Source organism: Orcinus orca, chromosome 3, assembly GCF_937001465.1.
Source record: "Orcinus orca chromosome 3, mOrcOrc1.1, whole genome shotgun sequence".
NCBI classification, from domain to species: Eukaryota; Metazoa; Chordata; class Mammalia; order Artiodactyla; family Delphinidae; genus Orcinus; species Orcinus orca.
The window spans coordinates 5,273,550-5,292,236 of NC_064561.1; the positions used below are offsets into that span (position 1 = coordinate 5,273,550).

The 18,687-nt window shown below is 41.1% G+C and overlaps 1 pseudogene; it reads left to right on the forward strand.

Moving 5' to 3' along the window:
• The first annotated feature begins 4,894 nt into the window (after positions 1 to 4,894).
• On the forward strand, positions 4,895 to 18,063 carry LOC101287829 (zinc finger protein 558-like; annotated as a pseudogene).
• The last annotated feature ends 624 nt before the right edge of the window (positions 18,064 to 18,687 follow it).

Below are 18,687 nucleotides of genomic sequence, written 5' to 3' on the forward strand. Positions count from 1 at the left end.
TGAACAATACAATAACTGAAATGAAAACTACACTAGAAGGAATCAATAGCAGAATAACTGAGGCAGAAGAACGGATAAATGACCTGGAAGACAGAATGGTGGAATTCACTGCTGGAGAACAGAATAAGGAAAAAAGAATGAAAAGAAATGAAGACAGCCTAAGAGACCTCTGGGACAACATTAAACGCAACAACATTCGCATTATAGGTGTCCCAGAAGGAGAAGAGAGAGAGAAAGGGCCCCAGAAAATATCTGAAGAGATTATAGTCGAAAACTTCCCTAACATGGGAAAGGAAATAGCCACCCAAGTCCAGGAGGCACAGAGAGTCCCATACAGGATAAACCCAAGGAGAAACAAGCTGAGACATATAGTAAACAAATTGACAAAGATTAAAAACAAAGAAAAATTATTGAAAGCAGCAAAGGAAAAACGACAAATAACGTACAAGGGAACTCCCATAAGGTTAAAAGCTGATTTCTCAGCTGAAACTCTGCAAGCCATAAGGGAGTGGCATGATATACTTAAAGTGATGAAAGGGAAGAACCTACAACCAAGATTACTCTACCCAGCAAGGATCTCATTCAGATTCGATGGAGAAATCAAAAGCTTTACAGACAAGCAAAAGCTAAGAGAATTCAGAACCACCAAACCAGCTCTACAACAAATGCTAAAGGAGCTTCTCTAAGTGGGAAACACAAGAGAAGAAAGGAACCTACAAAAACAAACCCAAAACAATTAACATAATGGTCACAGGAACATACATATTGATAATTACCTTAAACGTGAATGGATTAAATGCTCCAACCAAAAGACACAGGCTCGCTAAATGCACACAAAAACAAGACCCATATATATGCTATCTACAAGAGACCCATTTCAGACCTAGTGATGCATACAGACTGAAAGTGAGGGGAAGGAAAAAGATATTCCATGCAAATGGAAATCAAAAGAAAGCTGGAGTAGCAATACTCATATCAGATAAAACAGACTTTAAAATAAAGAATGTTAAAAAAAAAAAAAAACTACAATGAGATATCATCTCACACCAGTCAGAATGGCCATCATCAAAAAATCTAGAAACAATAAATGCTGGAGAGGGTGTGGAAAAAAGGGAACATTCTGGCACTGCTAGTGGGAATGTGACTTGGTACAGCCACTATGGAGAACAGTATGGAGGTTCCTGAAAAAACTACAAATAGAACTACCATATGACCCAGCAATCGCACTACTGGGCATATACCCTGAGAAAACCATAATTCAAGAAGAGTCATGTACCAAAATGTTCATTGCAGTTCTATTTTTAATAGCCAGGAGATGGAAGCAACCTAAGTGCCCATCATCGGATGAACGGATAAAGAAGATGTGGCACATATATACAATGGAATATTATTCAGCCATAAAAAGAAATGAAATTGAGCTACTTGTAATGAGGTGGATAGACCTAGAGTCTGTCATACAGAGTGAAGTAAGTCAGAAGGAGAAAGACAAATACTGTATTCTAACACGTATATATGGAATTTAAGAAAAAATGTCATGAAGAACCTAGGGTAAGACAGGAATAAAGACACAGACCTACTAGAGAACGGACTTGAGGATATGGGGAGGGGGAAGGGTGAGCTGTGACAAAGCGAGAGAGAGGCATGGACATATATACACTACCAAACGTAAGGTAGATAGCTAGTGGGAAGCAGCCGCATGGCACAGGGAGATCAGCTCGGTGCTTTGTGACCGCCTGGAGGGGTGGGATAGGGAGGGTGGAGGGAGGGAGACACAAGAGGGAAGAGATATGGGAACATATGTATATGTATAACTGATTCATTTTGTTATAAAGCAGAAACTAACACACCATTGTAAAGCAATTATACCCCAATAAAGATGTTTTTAAAAATAAATAAAATAAAATAAATTAATAAAAATTTTTTAAATAAAATTAATTAATAAAAATAACCACTGTGCCAGGGAAGCCCCCATAGTGATTTTTAAGTACAGACGCCTTATTATGTTGTTTAGTTGTTATTTGTTTATTTATAGGTTTCTCTCAATCCAGTGTATTTCTAATGCCACATACCTTGAGTCTCATAATTTAATGCAATAATAGAACAATAATGATGATAATAATAATAAACACTTCCCTGGACTCATCCTCCTTGGGACCCCCTGCCAAAAAATAAAAAATAAAATAAAATCTGTCTTTCCTAAACCCAAAGTCTTTCTCCATAGCTGTTTTCCCATTTCTCTGCTAATCTTCAAGGCAAACATTTGCAAGGATTGTTACTGTTCAAATATTCCTCTCTCCCACGCCCCATTCTTTTCTCAACCCACTGAAATCAGGTCTGTTCCAACTACACCACCCAATCCGTGCTGTCAAGGATGTCGACAATTTCTATTAAGCCAAATTCAACAGTTTTTCTTTTTAATCCTCATTTTACTTCACTGTGCAGTGTTCACTTCACTGTCCAGCTGACAGCTGTGCCTTTAAGACTCTACTTTCTGAGTGTTTTCATTTCTCGAATTTCTCTGTATTATTCCTATCTCACGTACGTCTCTCTGGAACTCCTATATTGTAGCCTCTTTATTTTATTAACCTTTAAATGTTTGGTACTTCTGGGAAATGGGAAACTCTGACCATGGCAAGACTGAGCCCGCCATAGGCCAGGCCTGCAGAGACAGGCAAAACTGGGTCTCTCTCTCTCTTTTTTAAAATTTTATTCAATTTAAGTTGATTTACAATGTTGTGTTAATTTCTGCTGTACAGCAAAATGATTCAGTTATACATACAGTATATATATTCTTTTTCATAGTCTTTTCCATTACAGTTTATCACAGGATATTGAATATAGTTCCCTGTGCTGTACAGTAGGACCTTATTGTTTATCCATCTTATATATAATAGTTTGTGTCTGCTAATCCCAAACTCCCAATCCTTCCCTTCCCCAACCCCCTTTCACCCAATCAAAACAGCAGACAGAAAGCTAAATTTGTTTTAAATGAAAGCAATATAACAGAACTATGGGTAATATAAAGCATGCCTATCTACACATAATAGGGATCCCAGAAGGAGAAGAAAGCTGGGTCTCTTGATGTTTCTAATCCAGCCACCGCCAGGGAGGTTTCCACCAAACCTGTTAAGATTGTGAGATACAGTTAGTCTTTGCCTTTTAATTTATTAAATTAAAAATATTGTGGAAAAAATAAAATAAATGTTTGGTACTTTTCTTTCATGATTAGTTCTTTTGATTTCCTGTTAAAAAAATTTTTTTTAATATTTTGCCTCCCACAATGGAGATATTGGACATCTTCTAAGGTTTTGTGTTTTACGTTCTACCTTTAGATCTTAAATCCACTGCAAATTGATTTTTTATGCATATTGTGAAATAGGAGTTATGCTTCTTTCTTTAATATAAATATCTAGTTATGCACCACTGACTAAAAGACTGTCCTCTGTCTACTTCTCTGCAGTGGCATCTTTGACATAAGCCAGAGTTCCATTTATCAGCATGTGTATTTGCAGACTCTATATTCTGTTCCATCTTTTTTATCTTTGCACACAAGCCACACACTCTAAACTATTGTAGTTTTATGCTAAGTCGATATCTGGCAGTATACATTCTCCACGTTACTTCTTCTTTAAGAACACCTTGGATATTCGTGATCCTTTTCATGTCCATATAAATTGTATTTGTTTTCGAGGTCATTGATTTTTGTTCTTTGGCTTACTTTGTGCTTATAGTGCTCTTTTCCTTTTTCTAATTTCTTGAGGTGGGAGTTTTGATTACTGATTTGAGACATTTCTTGTTTTCTAATATACATATTTAGTATTGTAAATTTTTCTCTTGTCACTGTTTTAGCTGCATCTCACCAATTTTGACATGTATCTTCATTTTCACTTGGTTCTGTTTATTTTTATTTCCTTTGAGAGTTCCTATCTGAACCATGGATTATTTACAAATGTGTAGATTTCCAATTGTTTGGTGATTTTCCAGACAAAATTAATTTGAGATACAGTCAGAGAACATACTCTGTATGATTTCAATTCTTCTAATTATTGAAGTTTATTTCATGACCCAGAATATGATCTATCTTAGTGAATACTCCATGGGTGCTTGAATAGAATGTGTGATGTTGGGTGACGTGTCCTACAAACGTCAACTGAGTGGCTTACAAGAGTCAATTGAGGGACTTCCCTGGCAGTCCAGTGATTAAGACTTCGCCTTCCAGTGCAGGGGGTGTGGGTTCCATCCCTGGTGGGGGAGCTAGGATCCCACATGCCTCGCAGCCAAAAAACCAAAACATAAAACAGAAGCAACATTGTAATAAATTCAGTAAAGACTTTAAAAATGGTCCACATCGACAACAACAAAAAAGTCAATTGATACTGTTGTGTGATGGCATTGTTCGGTACTTGTCTATTCTTGTTTCTCTAATAATACCATCAGTTGTGGAGGGAGATGTTGAGAGGGGGTGTGGAAGTTCCCAACTGTAATTTTGGATTTGTCTATTTCTCCTTTCAGTAATATTAGTTTTCAATACATGTATACTGACGTTCTGTTGCAATTACCGTCTTCTTGATGGGTTGACCCTTTTTTCACAGTACATCATCCCTCTTAGTCACTAGTCATTTGCTTTGATCGGTAAACCATTTTATTTGACATTAGTATAGACACTTGGCTTTTTTTCAAATCAGTGTTTGCACGGTGTAAGTTTCCCTCCTTCTACTTTCCATGTAGAAAAGAGCCCCATCCCATCCCACACTCCACCCTAGCCTTATCCTTGCCACACATTCGTCTCGGAAACCTGCCACCCGCTCCCAGCTCCGCCCCTGGAGAGCCACGCCCATCGGGCCGGGGGCCACCCACAGCCTGGTCCCCGCCCACGGCGTCCCTCTTCAGCACAGTCACTCCCAGGTGGATCGCACCCCACAGCTGACCCAGCCCACAGCCCAACCTCGTACAAACTAAGCAAACTAAAAAGCCTCGTCCAGAGGCTGGGATGCGCAGGAGCCGCCCCCGCCAGCACACTCAGCAAGAGCCGAGACCGGAAGCGGAAGTGCGGTGGCGTCGGGGTAGGGGCCAGGGGCTGGGCCGGCGCGGGGGTGGGAGCTTGGAGTCTCGACAAGGGCAGCTGGTCTCCTGGTGTCGGGATGTCCTAGCCAAAGCCCGAATGGCGGGCAGGACTCCGTGAGCGGCGGGCGGCCGGGCAGAGGGCTCTGATAGGAGTTCGGGGAGGGGGCATGGGCCGCACGCACCCCCGGTCACCGGCTCCGGAGCCCCCATACCTCCCCTGGGGCCTCAGGTCATTCCCTCAGGTTGGAGAAGCTGTTGTTTTCAACCAGCTCAGGACGCGCTGCCACCTCCTCAGAGAGTCTCCCGCATCACCCTCACCTATGGGCCATTCTGCGCCCCATCCCTACCCCAGGGTACTTTGGGCCATGTCTGGAGCCCAAAGTACCAAACTGGGAAGGAGAGAGGGCGTGGTGGCCAGGGATGATGTTCAACCTCCCACAGTGCACAGGACGGCCCCCACGACAAGGAATTTTCCAGCCCCAATTGTCAGCAGCGCCCAGGTTGGGAAACCCAGCTCAAGAGCCTTAAATGCTCCAAAGTCCTGAATGAACTGTGGAAATTGTTTGCAATTCAGCTGAGTCACGTATAGGGTCCCAGAGTGACAAGCTATGTTTAAAGTGTCCGGAGTCGCCATAAAATCTCTGTGCAGCCAAATGAGTTGAGCAAGTCAAATGCACACAATGTGACGCTGTCTTCTCCACTTGGGGAGCAAATGGCTGGCTAGGATTCAGGAAAACCCAGCCATGGTCAACAGTTAAATCAGTACATACACACACAAAAGGTGAATGGGGGGAGGGGGTCTTTCTATCCAATAACTGTATTACTCGCTATGAAAAGCCTCAAAAGCAATATTTGTACTTTTTTTTTTCCCAGACAAGAAACTCATCTCTGGAGCTCAAGCTTGTTTTGAAAATAGCCTCAAGTTCTACCTGTGCTCGCTGCTCTGTGGTTTTCTCTGTGACCAGGTGAGTATTATGTGCAACTTATAACGACAGGTTCTGTTGCCGACCAGGGCCCTTGGGCTCTTTAATCAATAGAAATCGATAAGAGGTCAGATGAGGAATTGAGGCAAGGCTTTTTGGGACTCAAGGGAGAGAAAACAAGTAATCAGTTCCCTTGCTCGCTCCCAGAGCGGGATGGAGGGCGTGCAAGCTGGTCCCTTAAATGGGGTGAGGGTGGGGCAGATGGAGTATCATTGCTTCTAGGACCTCTCCACTGGATATAGCTAGGAAATATATATATGTGTATATATATATATATATATATATATATTTTTTTTTTTTTTTTTTTTGCGGTACGTGGGCCTCTCACTGCTGTGGCCTCTCCCGTTGCGGAGCACAGGCTCCGGACATGCAGGCTCAGCGGCCATGGCTCATGGGTCCACGGCATGTGGGATCTTCCCAGACCGGGGCATGAACCCGTGTCCCCTGCATCGGCAGGCGGACTCTCAACCACTGCGCCACCAGGGAAGCCCTATATATATTTTTAATCATGAATTTAAGATGATATTTCTAATTGAAATTTAACTTCACAATGGTTTTTTTCTTCTTTGATTTTATATTAATCCCTTATATGTTATATTAAAAATATCGGTTCCTAATAACATTAATTTATTTAGTTAATGATATTTTCCCTCAGTATATATAACAAATTACACTCAGAAATTTTGCTGTTCTTACCTGGCAGTCTCACTTCTGGAAAGATACTCTGAACATAGACCTCCCAAAGTACAAAACAACATATACACACGAGTTTATTCATGGGAGTATTACTTGCAGCAGCAAAAGAAGAGAAACAACTCACACGTCCATCAGTAGGAAACTGGCTGAATTAGCAATGTGCTTTGTTTGAAAGTCAGGTGAAAGCATTCTTTTTCAAACTGTGTTGTAATCCTGTTTCCAAGTTGATGTGCAATTAGGCTCATTTAGTTATTTGTTTTCAGTTTTGAGGATTACCGTTGTATTTTTAAAATATAGTTCCAAAGTCAAAAACATATTAAAAAAACGTGTTCAGGGAAGTCTAGATTCAATTCCTGTCTCCTCAGTTATTCTTCTTCCCTTATTGGTTACCATTTACATACGTTTGTTTTATCCTCTCAGCATGTCTTTTGCATATACCTGTATAAGCAGGTAGGGGTGTGTGTGTGTGTGTGTGTGTGTGTGTGTGAGAGAGATATCTTCTGGCCTTTCCCTTCTTATAAAAAGGAAACATTCCATACAGTGTTTTGTACCTTGATTTTCCCCCCTTATATTTACTGGGGAAAATTATCTCTATGAATACCTAGAGATATGCTTATATTTTAATGGTCACATGATTCTTTATTATGTGGATATCCCATAGTTTATTCCACCAGTTCCCTATTGATGGTCATTTGTGTCATTTCTAGTCATTTGCTGTTACAAATAATGCCACATTAAATAGTCTTACACGTGTCTTTTACTATCTCTGTGTCTTTGAGATAAAGTCCTAGAAGTGGTATTGATGGAGAAAAAAGTAAAAGGTTTTGCAGTTTTTCTTGATGGTGACAAATTTCCTTCTGTAGGAGTTGTACCCCAGCTGGGTATGAGCGTGCCTTTCCAGACAGACTTTTCAATAAAGGATTTTTCTTGATCTGATAGATAAGAAATAGTATCAGTATAGTTGCAGTCTGCATCTGTGTCACTAGAATAATATCACCAGGGAGTCTACCAAGGACATTGTCGTTGGATTGTTGTTGGTAGAAACCAGAAAACCAGAATGTACTGTGTGGAGTGAGCAATAGGGGAGATAATGAGATAAAGTGAAAAAAAACTTTGGCTGATGAGGGAGAGAGACTGGGTGGTAACTGGAAAGAAAACTGCTCTTAGGATAGATTTATTTCACTACCAAAAATACTTCATTGAGGGACTTCCGTGGTGGCACAGTCGTTAAGAACCCACCTGCCAATGCAGGGGACACAGGTTCAAGCCCTGGTTTGAGATGCAGCATCATCTACTAAAAGTGAGGCTGTATTCATTATCTATTGCTGCATGAAAAATTATCCCAAACCTTAGTCACTCAAAACAAACACATGAGGGAGTGTAGCTGGGAGTGTGTTTGTGACAACCACGTAGATGGGAAGAATGTGCCCTGAGACTCAGCGCAGGCAAGGTTTTAAGGTGGATGGAGAAGTAGCCACCATTGTGGGCAGAGGCAGACGCATTTTGCCATCACATGATCCTGAGCTCATCACCTGCTAAGCAAAATAAAGACCCAGTATTAAAATATAGTACAGTTTGAAGGAGGACATGACAGACAGGCTAAGAAAGATTCATCCTCAGTAAACTGGAGAGGAAGAGAGGCTGTGAAGACTTCATATTTTCCCGTTTATTCCAGAGCCCTGTCTTGAGTGCACTGTGGGGATAAGAGGAGGATCGTCCTTGTTCTGCTCCCTGTTGTTCAGGAAAACGTACTGTCTGAATCACAGGATGGCGACCATGGTTGTATCCCCCACTTGTGGTGAGTTGTGGGATCCTCACAGCCCAGGCGTTTAAGGCCCCTGCACCACAGAGCACATGCAGGGGAGGGGGCTGAGCAGGTGAGGTAGGAGTGGAGACTCAGGAGCCCTGAGGTCTCTGGTACCTGATTATGTGGTTCAGGGCTTTGGGACTTTGTGGTGATTTGAGTGTCTGTGGAGATGTCACCTTGGTGGTGAATGTGCAGAAGCTTTTGAATTGTACCTCTGATTCTTTCTATAAACTTGATAAAATAATGATATCCCTCGAACTTCAGTTTCTTCATCTGTGAAATGGGAATGATAATCTCTTCCTTGAGTGCATTAAGACGCTTGGCCCTCTCTTCTGGCTGTGGGTGAGGCAGGGCTGTGCTCTGGTTTCTTATGAAAGCTCTGTGTGTGTGTGTGTGTGTGTGTGTGTGTGTGTGTTGGGGATATAGTCAGTCACAAGTAGGTGGGGGAGCCTCCAGATTTGTGAGTGTGAGAACAGGGGGCAAGCCTGGATTCTTGGGACATTTCTTCTTCTCCAGCTCAGTCTTCCCTATACCCAGCCTCTCACCAGAAAGGATGCACAGAGGAGGAAGGGTTGGCTAATGGCTTCCTGACAAACTGGTTACAGGTGAGTCAGATATTCCTGTTTCCAAATCATTATTCCTTTGACCAGAAGTTGGACTTGTTATCCTTCAATGACCTGCAAGATCAGAGCCAAATCAGGTCTTCAGGCATCTGATGGAGGATTTGGGGCAACCCAAACAGTGTTAGCATATGTCAGCATTTACTGCAATGTAGAGCTTCCTCCAGGGTCACTGTCTACACCATGTTCTGCTGAGAGTTTTGAAGCAAAGACTTGACTGTGTCCTAAACTCAAGAAATTGATGATGACCATTGAGAAATCATTCATTCATTTACCAAGTGTTTCTCTGATTTTGACAGTATCCCAGGCCTATGCTCAAACTTGAAGATTGAGGGAAATAAGGTTGCAGGAGCTCACACATTTTTTTTCTCAAAGGAAATGAAAATCATCTGCATGTTAGAGATGCATTGAACCTCGGGAGTGGGCACAAGTAGACAGGAGATGAGCGTTGAGGGCTGAGCTGAGAAGCAAATGAGAGCAGAGCTTAGAACCCAGTCTACACAACTTGTGCTTTGGGTTTCTCATCCCTAGTTCTGTCATCCTCGGCCCTTTTCCTCTAAACTTTGGTGAAGGTGGTCCTTGGCTAGCCATGATGTTAGTGATGGTCTAGGACTTTGTGACCTTCAAGGATGTGGCCATACAGTTTACTCAGGAAGAGTGGGCACTCTTGGACCCTTCTCACAGAACACTGTATAGAGATGTGGTGCTGGAGAACTGCAGGAACCTGGCATCACTCGGTAAGCCTAACATCATTCCTGCATTTATTTAATGACTCAGGTAACAAGACTTTTAAAAAAATTCATATAACATCAACAGATCAGAAAAATTCACCATTTTACTATTTTTAAATGTACAATTCAATGACTTTTAGTAATGTCACAGTGTTGGGCAACCATCACTACTATCTAATTCCAGAACATTTTTATCACACCAAAAATAAACCCCATAATCATCGTGTCTAGCCCCAGCCACTGGCCACCATTTATTTACTCTCTGTCCCTATGGATTTTCCTTTTCTAGTCATTGCATCTAAATGGAATCATATAATACGTGGCCTTTGTGTGTGGCTTCTTTTGCTTAGCATAATGTTTTCAAGGTTCAGCCATCCTGTAGCATGGATTCATTCTTTGTTTTATGGTTGAATGTTATTCTGTTGTATATATAAACCACTTTTTGAGTATCCACTTATCAGCTGATGGACATCTGAGTTGTCTCTACCTTTTGGCTATTGTGAATAGGGCTGCTGCAAACATTCACGTATAAATTTTTGCTTGAACACTTGTTTTCAGTTCTCTTGAGCGTATACCTAGGAATGGAATTGCTGAATCATATGGTCATTCTGTTAACTTTTTGAGGACCCTTCAAACTGTTCTCCATAGTAGCTGCACCATTTACATTCCCACAACAATATATGAAAGTTTCAGTTCACATCCTCACCAACACTTGTTTATTTTTCTTTTCTCTTCTTTCTTTTTTTTTTTTGTTACTATAGTCATCCTTCTATGTGCAAAGTAGTATCTATCTCATTGTTGGTTTTATTTTTATTTCTTTAGAGAACAATGAGATCAATCATCTTTTCATATACTTGTTTGTCATTTGTATATCTTCTTTGGAGAAATATTTATTCAAGTCCTTTGCCCATTTTGGGAGGGATGGACTGATTTGTCTTTTTGTTGCTGAGTTGTAAGGGTTCTTTATATATTCTGAATGCTGGACCCTTGTCAAATATACGGTCCACAAATATTTTTTCAGTTCTATGGATTGTCTTTTCATTTTCTTGAAGGATAGTTTTGCCAGAGATAGAGTTCTTGTGTGACAGGTTTTTTTGTTTTGCTTTCAGTACTTTGAATATGTCGCTCCACTGCCTTATGGCCTTCATGATTTCTGATGAGAAATCAGCTGTTAATCTTATTGATTATCCCTTATACATGAAGAGTTTCTTCTCTCTAGCTGCTTTCAGGATACTCTTTTTGTCTTTGGCTTTCAACAGTTTGATTATTATATGTCTCAGTGTGGATCTCTTTGAGTTTATCCTGTTTGGAGTTTCTTAAGTTTCTTAGATATGTAGATTCATGACTTTCATCAATTGGGGAATTTTTGGGGCCGTTATTTTTTTCAAATACTGTTTCTTCCCCTTTCTCTGTCTCCTCTGTCTCTTCTGCATAAAAGGAATCCCATTATGCATATATTGGATGTCTGATGGTATCCCAAAGGTTTCTTATGCTCTGTTGGTTTTTCTTTTTTTTTTTTTTTTGTCATCTTCAGATTTGGCAGTATCAATTGATCTATCTTCAGGTTCATTGATTCTTTCTCCTGCCAGATCAAGTCTGCTAATGAACTGCTCTACTGAATTTTCATTTCAGTTGTTGTACTTGTCAACTCCCAAATTTCTATTTGGCTCCTTTTTATAATTTCTCTCTATTTGTGATGGTGTATATTTGGTGAGAATTCAGTTTCCTTTAGTTCTTTGAATGTGGTTTCCTTTAACTCTTTGAGCATACTAGAAATAGCTGATCTGAAGTCTTTGTCTACTAAGTTCCTTCCTAGGGGACAGTTTCTATTAATTTTCTTTTCCTGTAATGGGCCATGCTTTTTTTGTTTCTTTGCATGCCTCATAATTATTTTATTGAAAACTGTACATTTGGAATATTATAATATGGCAATTCCATAAATCAAAGATTCCCCCATCCCCAAGGCTTGTTGTTACTTGTTGCTGTTGGTGTTGTTTGGTGACATTTCTGAACTAATTTTGTAATGTCTGTGTTTGTTGTGTGTGCCCACTGAAATCTCTATTCTGTTAGCTTAATGGTCAGCTAGTGATTTGTCATAGATTCCCTTAAACACCTGGAATCCCCAAACTCTCAGTCTTTTTAGATGGTCTCTGTGTGTATGTAGGACCATGCCTTCAAAACAGGCAGTTTACAACTCTGCTTTAGCCTTTACTTCTTGCTTGTGCAGAGCCCGAAGGTCAATCAGAGGTGAGGTCTTAGTGCCTTCTCAGGTCTTTCCTGAACATGTACCCAACTGTACCCAGCTGTGGCTATGTGCATGGCCTTCTAAATTCCTAGGAATATGTGAGAGCTTTTCAAAGCCCTTTTTCCCCAAAGCATCTAATTCCCTACTTTTGCTCCCAGACCTTTTGGTTAGTCTTACATTTGCTTCAATGATTTTCCCTTGCCCCAGGCAGCAGTGGCTGATACATTTAAATGTGTTCAGCCCATGCTCTGGTCCTCCATTCCCTGTTGCCACCTCAGCCCTGGGAGAGTTTGAAGTCAGACAAAATAAAAGCAAACCCTTTGAGCCAATCCTTCAGGAGCCACCAGATAGGTCAAAACAAACAACCACAATTCTTTGAGCACAAGATCCATTCTGCTGCCACCAATACTAGGAACGCAGACTGTGGATTTCAGTGTGGCTGCCAAAGTGAGGAGCAGGTGATGAGGCCAGGGTTAGTGAAAATGTCACAAAGCTCTCTTACCAGATTCACCTTTTGGTCTTGATTAAGTATTTTCCTGATTGCTGTAAACTTACGATAACTTTCAAGACTTTCAGTAAAGTTGATGCTGACAGTTTTTGCCAGTTTATTTGCTGTTTTTCTGTGCTGTATTGGACTCTGGGGGTTCCCTGCTCCACCATTTTTACTGACATCACTTCTCACAAGTCTTTTTTTTAATTCTTTTTTTATTGAAGTACAGCTGATTTACAATGTTATGTTAATTACTGCTGTTGAGCAAAGTGATTCAGTTATACACATATATACATTCTTTATATATATATATATATATATCCTTTTCCATTATGATTTATCATAGGATATTGAATATAGTTCTCTCTGCTGTACAGTAGGACCTTGTTGTTTATCCATTCTATATATAAAAGCTTACATCTGCTAACCCCAACCTCCCACTCCATTCCTCCCCCATCCCCATCCCCCTTGGCAGCCACCAGTCTGTTCTCTATGTCCATGATTCTGTTTCTGTTTCATAGATAGGTTCATTTCACAAGTCTTTTCTTAAGCACCTCTGTGTACATAGGTCTGTGCTAGGAATTAGGAATACAGTGGTGAATGAGACACATATGGTCCCTACCCGCATGGGTAATCTAATCTCTTCCCTATGAACTGAAGATCTATTCCATGCCCTGACTATGGATAAAAGTTTTGGGGCTTTTAAGTCTGCATTTGAATTTGTGCATGAGCTTCTGGAACCAGTTATCCCCAAATCACCCTAGATATATTGACTGAGGACACTTGCATTTTTTTTATGAAAGATAAGTGGTTACTATATTATTCAAATTTAGGGATAAATATTCCATTGCTCCTGCCTGCTCATCTTCAGAAGTGTTGGCTTCAGTTTCACTGTTTTCCCCTGCATAGTCTCCCTATATCATGTATGCTTTCTCCATATATTGGTAATCAAATTGATAAACCCAGTCAGATCTCCAAATTGGAGCAAGAAGATAAAGTGATGACAGAGGAGAGAGGAATTACCCCAGACACCTGTCCAGGTGAGTACAAGGTAGATATGACTCCTTGTGAGGAATATCTCCCGTGGCTTGGGAGTTTAGTATTACATTAGGAAATGTCCTGGGAAACACTGTAAAATGCCCTTTTTTTCTGACAAGGCCAAGACCATTTGGTATGAGCTTCCTTGTGTACTTTCTTTTCCTTTCTCTTTAACTTTCTGTTCATCATCTCACACCTTATTTTGGCTTCAGATGAATACCTAAAACTTCATACCCATGTCCCTCTTATTGCAAACCTCCTAAAAAACCCTAATCCCTTAGTGAAGGGTCTGCCTTCACTAATATATGCTTTATACCTTTTCTTTTCTCATCAACTTAAATTTATTTTCAATTTTTTTCAGATTTGGAGGTTCTACTTAAAGCCAAAGGGTTAACTTCTAAGCAGCATGTTTTTAGAAAAGAGCAATCTAAAGGTATCACAATAGTAAGAGTTCTGATTTTCCACAGTGGAAAAATGCCATAAATTAGAAAAGCCACAAAGTTACCAAGAGAGTCATTTTCCCAAGAGAAAATGTTACCTCTGGAGAGATACCATGAAACTGTTGTGAATTTGGAGCAAAGTATAAGTTATCTCCAAAATTATTTTTTCTTTGAGCATTCCTACAAGTAATTGTTTGCATAAATGTGACTCAGATATTGAGTGTTTCAAACATAAATTGGTCTTAAACTTATCAGAAAATGCTCTGTGAATAGGATAAAGGCTTTGATGTAGCAAAACATCTATCTTTTTTAGCTTCTAAGAACTCAGACTAGCAGAAACCATATACAAGCACTCAGTGTAGCAAACACACAACTTATAATAATTTTATATATAACAGAGTCCCTGGGAGGGAGAATTCCTATGATAGCATTGAATATTAAAAGTATTGTAAATTATAGTTGTCATTCATCTCATAATCAACAGGAGAAACGTCTTCTTGGAGTGAAGCTCAAGGAATGTAATCAGTGTTTTAAAGTCTTCAGCATAAAATTAAACCTTACTCAGCAGAAGACAATTCATACTGGAGAAGAACCCTATCATTGTAATCAATGTGGCAAATCCTTCAGCAGCAGATCCTACCTCACTGTTCATAAGAGAATACATAATGGGGAAAAACCCTATGGATGCAACGACTGTGGGAAAACCTTCAATAATTCCCTCAGACTGCATGTGAGAACTCACACTGGAGAAAACCCCTATTCATGTAACCAGTGTTTTCATGTTTTCCACACCAGATGTATCCTCAAAAGGCACAAGAGAATTCATACAAGGGAGAATCATTATGAATGTAATCAGTGTGGAAAGCCTTCAGCATGAGGTCCTCCCTTACTGGGTACAATAGAATCCATATGGGGGAGAAATTTATGAATGCAGTGATTGTGGGAAAACCTTTAGGAAGAGCTCACATCTGACGCAGCATGTGAGAACTCATACTGGAGAAAAACCCTGTGAATTTAATGATTGTGGAAAATCCTGCAGTAGAAGCTTTTCTCTTACAGTGCACAAGAGAACACATAATAGAGAGAAACCCTATAAATGTAGTGACTGTGGGAAAGCCTTTAATAATCTCTCATCTGTTAAGAAACACATGAGAACTCGCACTGGAGAAAAACCCTATGGATGTAATCATTGTGGGAAATCTTTCAGTAGTAACTCCTACCTTTCTGTGCACAAGAGAATCCATAATAGGTAGATATGAATGCAGTGGCTCTGGGAAAGCGTTTGCTGACCTCTCATCCCTCAGACATCTTGGGAACTCTCGCTGGATGTATAAATTATCTGTTGTGTAACAAATGAGCCCCAAAACTTACTGGTTTAAAACAACAGACATAATCTCACAATTTATGTAGGCCAGAAGTTCAGAAACAGATTAGCTATGTAGTTCTAGCTCAGGCTCCCTCATGAAGTTGCAGTCAAGATGCAGCCAGGGGACTTCCCTGGTGGCACAGTGGTTAAGAATCCTCCTGCCAATGCAGGGGACGTGGGTTTGATCCCTGGTCCAGGACAATCCCACATGCCACGGAGCAACTAAGCCTGTGCGCCACAACTACTGAAGCCTATGCGCCTAGAGCCTGTGCTCCACAACAAGAGAAGCCACCACAATGGGAAGCCCGCACACCACAACAAAGAGTAGTCTCTGCTCGCCACAACTAGAGAAAGCCCGCACGTATCAATGAAGACCCAACACAGCCATAAATAAACAAACAAAAAGATACAGCCAGAACTAGAGAAAGCCCGCATGCATCAATGAAGACCCAACACAGCCATAAATAAATAAATAAAACAAATAAAAAAATGCAGCCAGATGGAGGTCAGCAGGAAGCATAAAACATGAGTAAATATAAATAAATATTGACCATATAAAACAACCCTGTGTGGTTTTATAACTTCTTTGGAAATCTAAAATTTTTTAAAAGAATGTTCTAAAATCTCATTGAACCGACCCCCCAAAACTAGGGGTGTTGGAGGAGACACAGCAAGTGACCCCCCCAGCTCACCCTCTAAGATTAGAGCTTATAGGAAGCCCACAAGGTGATGCTCAAAGTCTGCATCCAACTCTGGAACTGACAGAAGCCCTATGAATGACCACCCGTCCCCTCCCAACACTAGAGGCAACAGGATCTCAGGTAGCAATCCCCCAGTCACCCCAAGCACAAAAGACAGGGTCCTAACAAGCAACACCTCTATTTCTTCAAAATGAGAGATGTTGGGAATTCCAACAAGCACCCCCTAGTCACTTCAAATTCTAGAAATGACAGCAGCCCCAGAAGGGACTCCTTCAGCTTCCCTGCATCACTAGAGAATGGGCAACTCACTCCAGTAACCCACCCAACCTATACCAACAATACAGACAAGGGGAGTCCCAGAGAGTGACTCTTTCAGCCCCCCAACCAGAGATAAGTGGAGCCCCATCTAATGCCCCCAAACCTGTCCCCAAACTAGAGGCAAGAGAATCTCCAGCCAGTAACTGTGTCAAGTCCACCCAACACTAGAAAAGGTAAGAGCACCAAGTAATAACCACCACCCCCCAGATCTCCAGACCAGAAACAGCAGGAGCCTCAGCCTATGACACCCCACCCCCATTTATCCCAACATTAGAGACAGAAGAACTTCATCGAATGATCCCAACGTAAATGATGATGGAAACCCCTGAAAGGAACAACCAATCCCCTACACACCAAAGAAGAAAGGACACCCAGGAAACACCACACCATCCTCACCCAACTCACACCCCAGCCTGCTTCTCTTGTCTTCCCAAGACAAGATGTGAGTATCCCCAGCGATGATCAGAATCTCAACAAGTGTTCAAGAGGCAACCCACCAGGTTCTCCAACCTAAGTGACAAACAGAGCCCCAGAATACTTCCTCTCTTTGTCCCAAAATAAGAATTGGTAGAAACACCAGCAACCAACACCCTCAACCAAACAAGAAGCCACAAGTTAAAAAGTAATAAATTTGTGTTCATTAAAACAAACAAACAAACCAAAAAGACCCCACATGGCAAAGACAAAAGACAGAGGGAAATGCAACTCATCACAAAGGCTAATTTATTAATATTAAAGAACTCCTACCAAGCAATAAGAAAAAGACCAAGAATCCATGAGAGAAAAGGGCAAATTTTAAGAACACACAGTTCACCAAAAAATTCAAATGGCTCTCGTAAAAAGAAAACTATAAAGTGAAACACCAAAATTCCTTTCATCATTTATCAATGAGAATTTTTTTTTAAGTTTAATAAGATCATGTAATGGCCAAGATGTGGGGAAAATGACAATCACATACCATAATAAGGGGAAAGTGAATTAATGCAGTTCCCCTCCACATGGACCTTTCCCTGGGGCTGCTTGAGTATCTTCATGGCACGGTGGATGGCTTCTAGAAAGGCAGCAACTTAAGAGACCAAAGAGTAAGCTTCAGTGTTGTAATAGGGAAGAACCTTTGTATTCTATTACAAAGGGATGTTGCCTATAAGCTTAAATTATACATAATGGCCCATCTCTGGGAACCCTGCCTCCCAGGTGAAGAGCACGAAGCTAAACTATTATACCTCTTTTTTTAGCTCACAGGAAACCTCCTGACCAGTCCCACCTGTGAATGGCTGCAGGAAGGAAGAAATTAACACATCCCCTCAAGAATCTGGCCAGAACCAAGAAATATTGATATTTGCAACAACTTACTGCCTTTTTTACTTTACCTCCTCACCTCCCACTCTTTGTTCTATAAAAGAAACTAGCATCCAAACCTGGGCAAGATGGTTCTTTAGGACCTAGCCCACCATCTTCTCGGTCTGCTGGCTTTCTGAATAAAGTCGCTGTTCCTTGACCCAACAACTCATCTCTCGATATTTTGGCCTGCCATGCAGCGAGCAGTACGAGCTTGGACTCGGTAACACAAGAAATCAGCCAGGGGAATAACTACCCCGCCCTCCCTCTCTCCACTCTCCACCCTTCCAGGTCTCCACCTTGACAATGAAGAGCAATGTTACTGTCAGAACCCACTGAAGCCAGAGGGCAAGGGTGCCTGTTGCAGTCCACATAGGTCGGCCTTTATGGGCAGAGAACATGGTGAAATAGCATGGAGAGTGTCCTGGGGAGGGACAAACAGAAGCCATCAGCTTAGCATTTGATCCAAATCCAAACTCCCTTCCTGATAAACAAAGAGTGAATAAAATAGGAATTTGCACTACTTCCCCAATGTGATAGAAAAGCATATAAATTCACACTTCAATCACCAGGCATTGTGCTAAGGGCTTTCAGGTATTAACTCATTTAACCCTCTCACCATCCCTGTAAGGAAGATATCATTATCCCTTTTTTCAGCCGTCATGCGCTGCTCAGATCTCCCTTTTTGAGAACCTGTCATGGGGATACAATAAATTGACCACCTCCGGCTGCTGCACCTTCAGACCTGCTTCAGGGTTCACACCAAAGCCACGTTGTCCCTGGGCTGCTCCCAACTAATACCTGTGCCTGATGGATGGGAGGACCAGAGCCAGGTCATTTCTGCCCAATG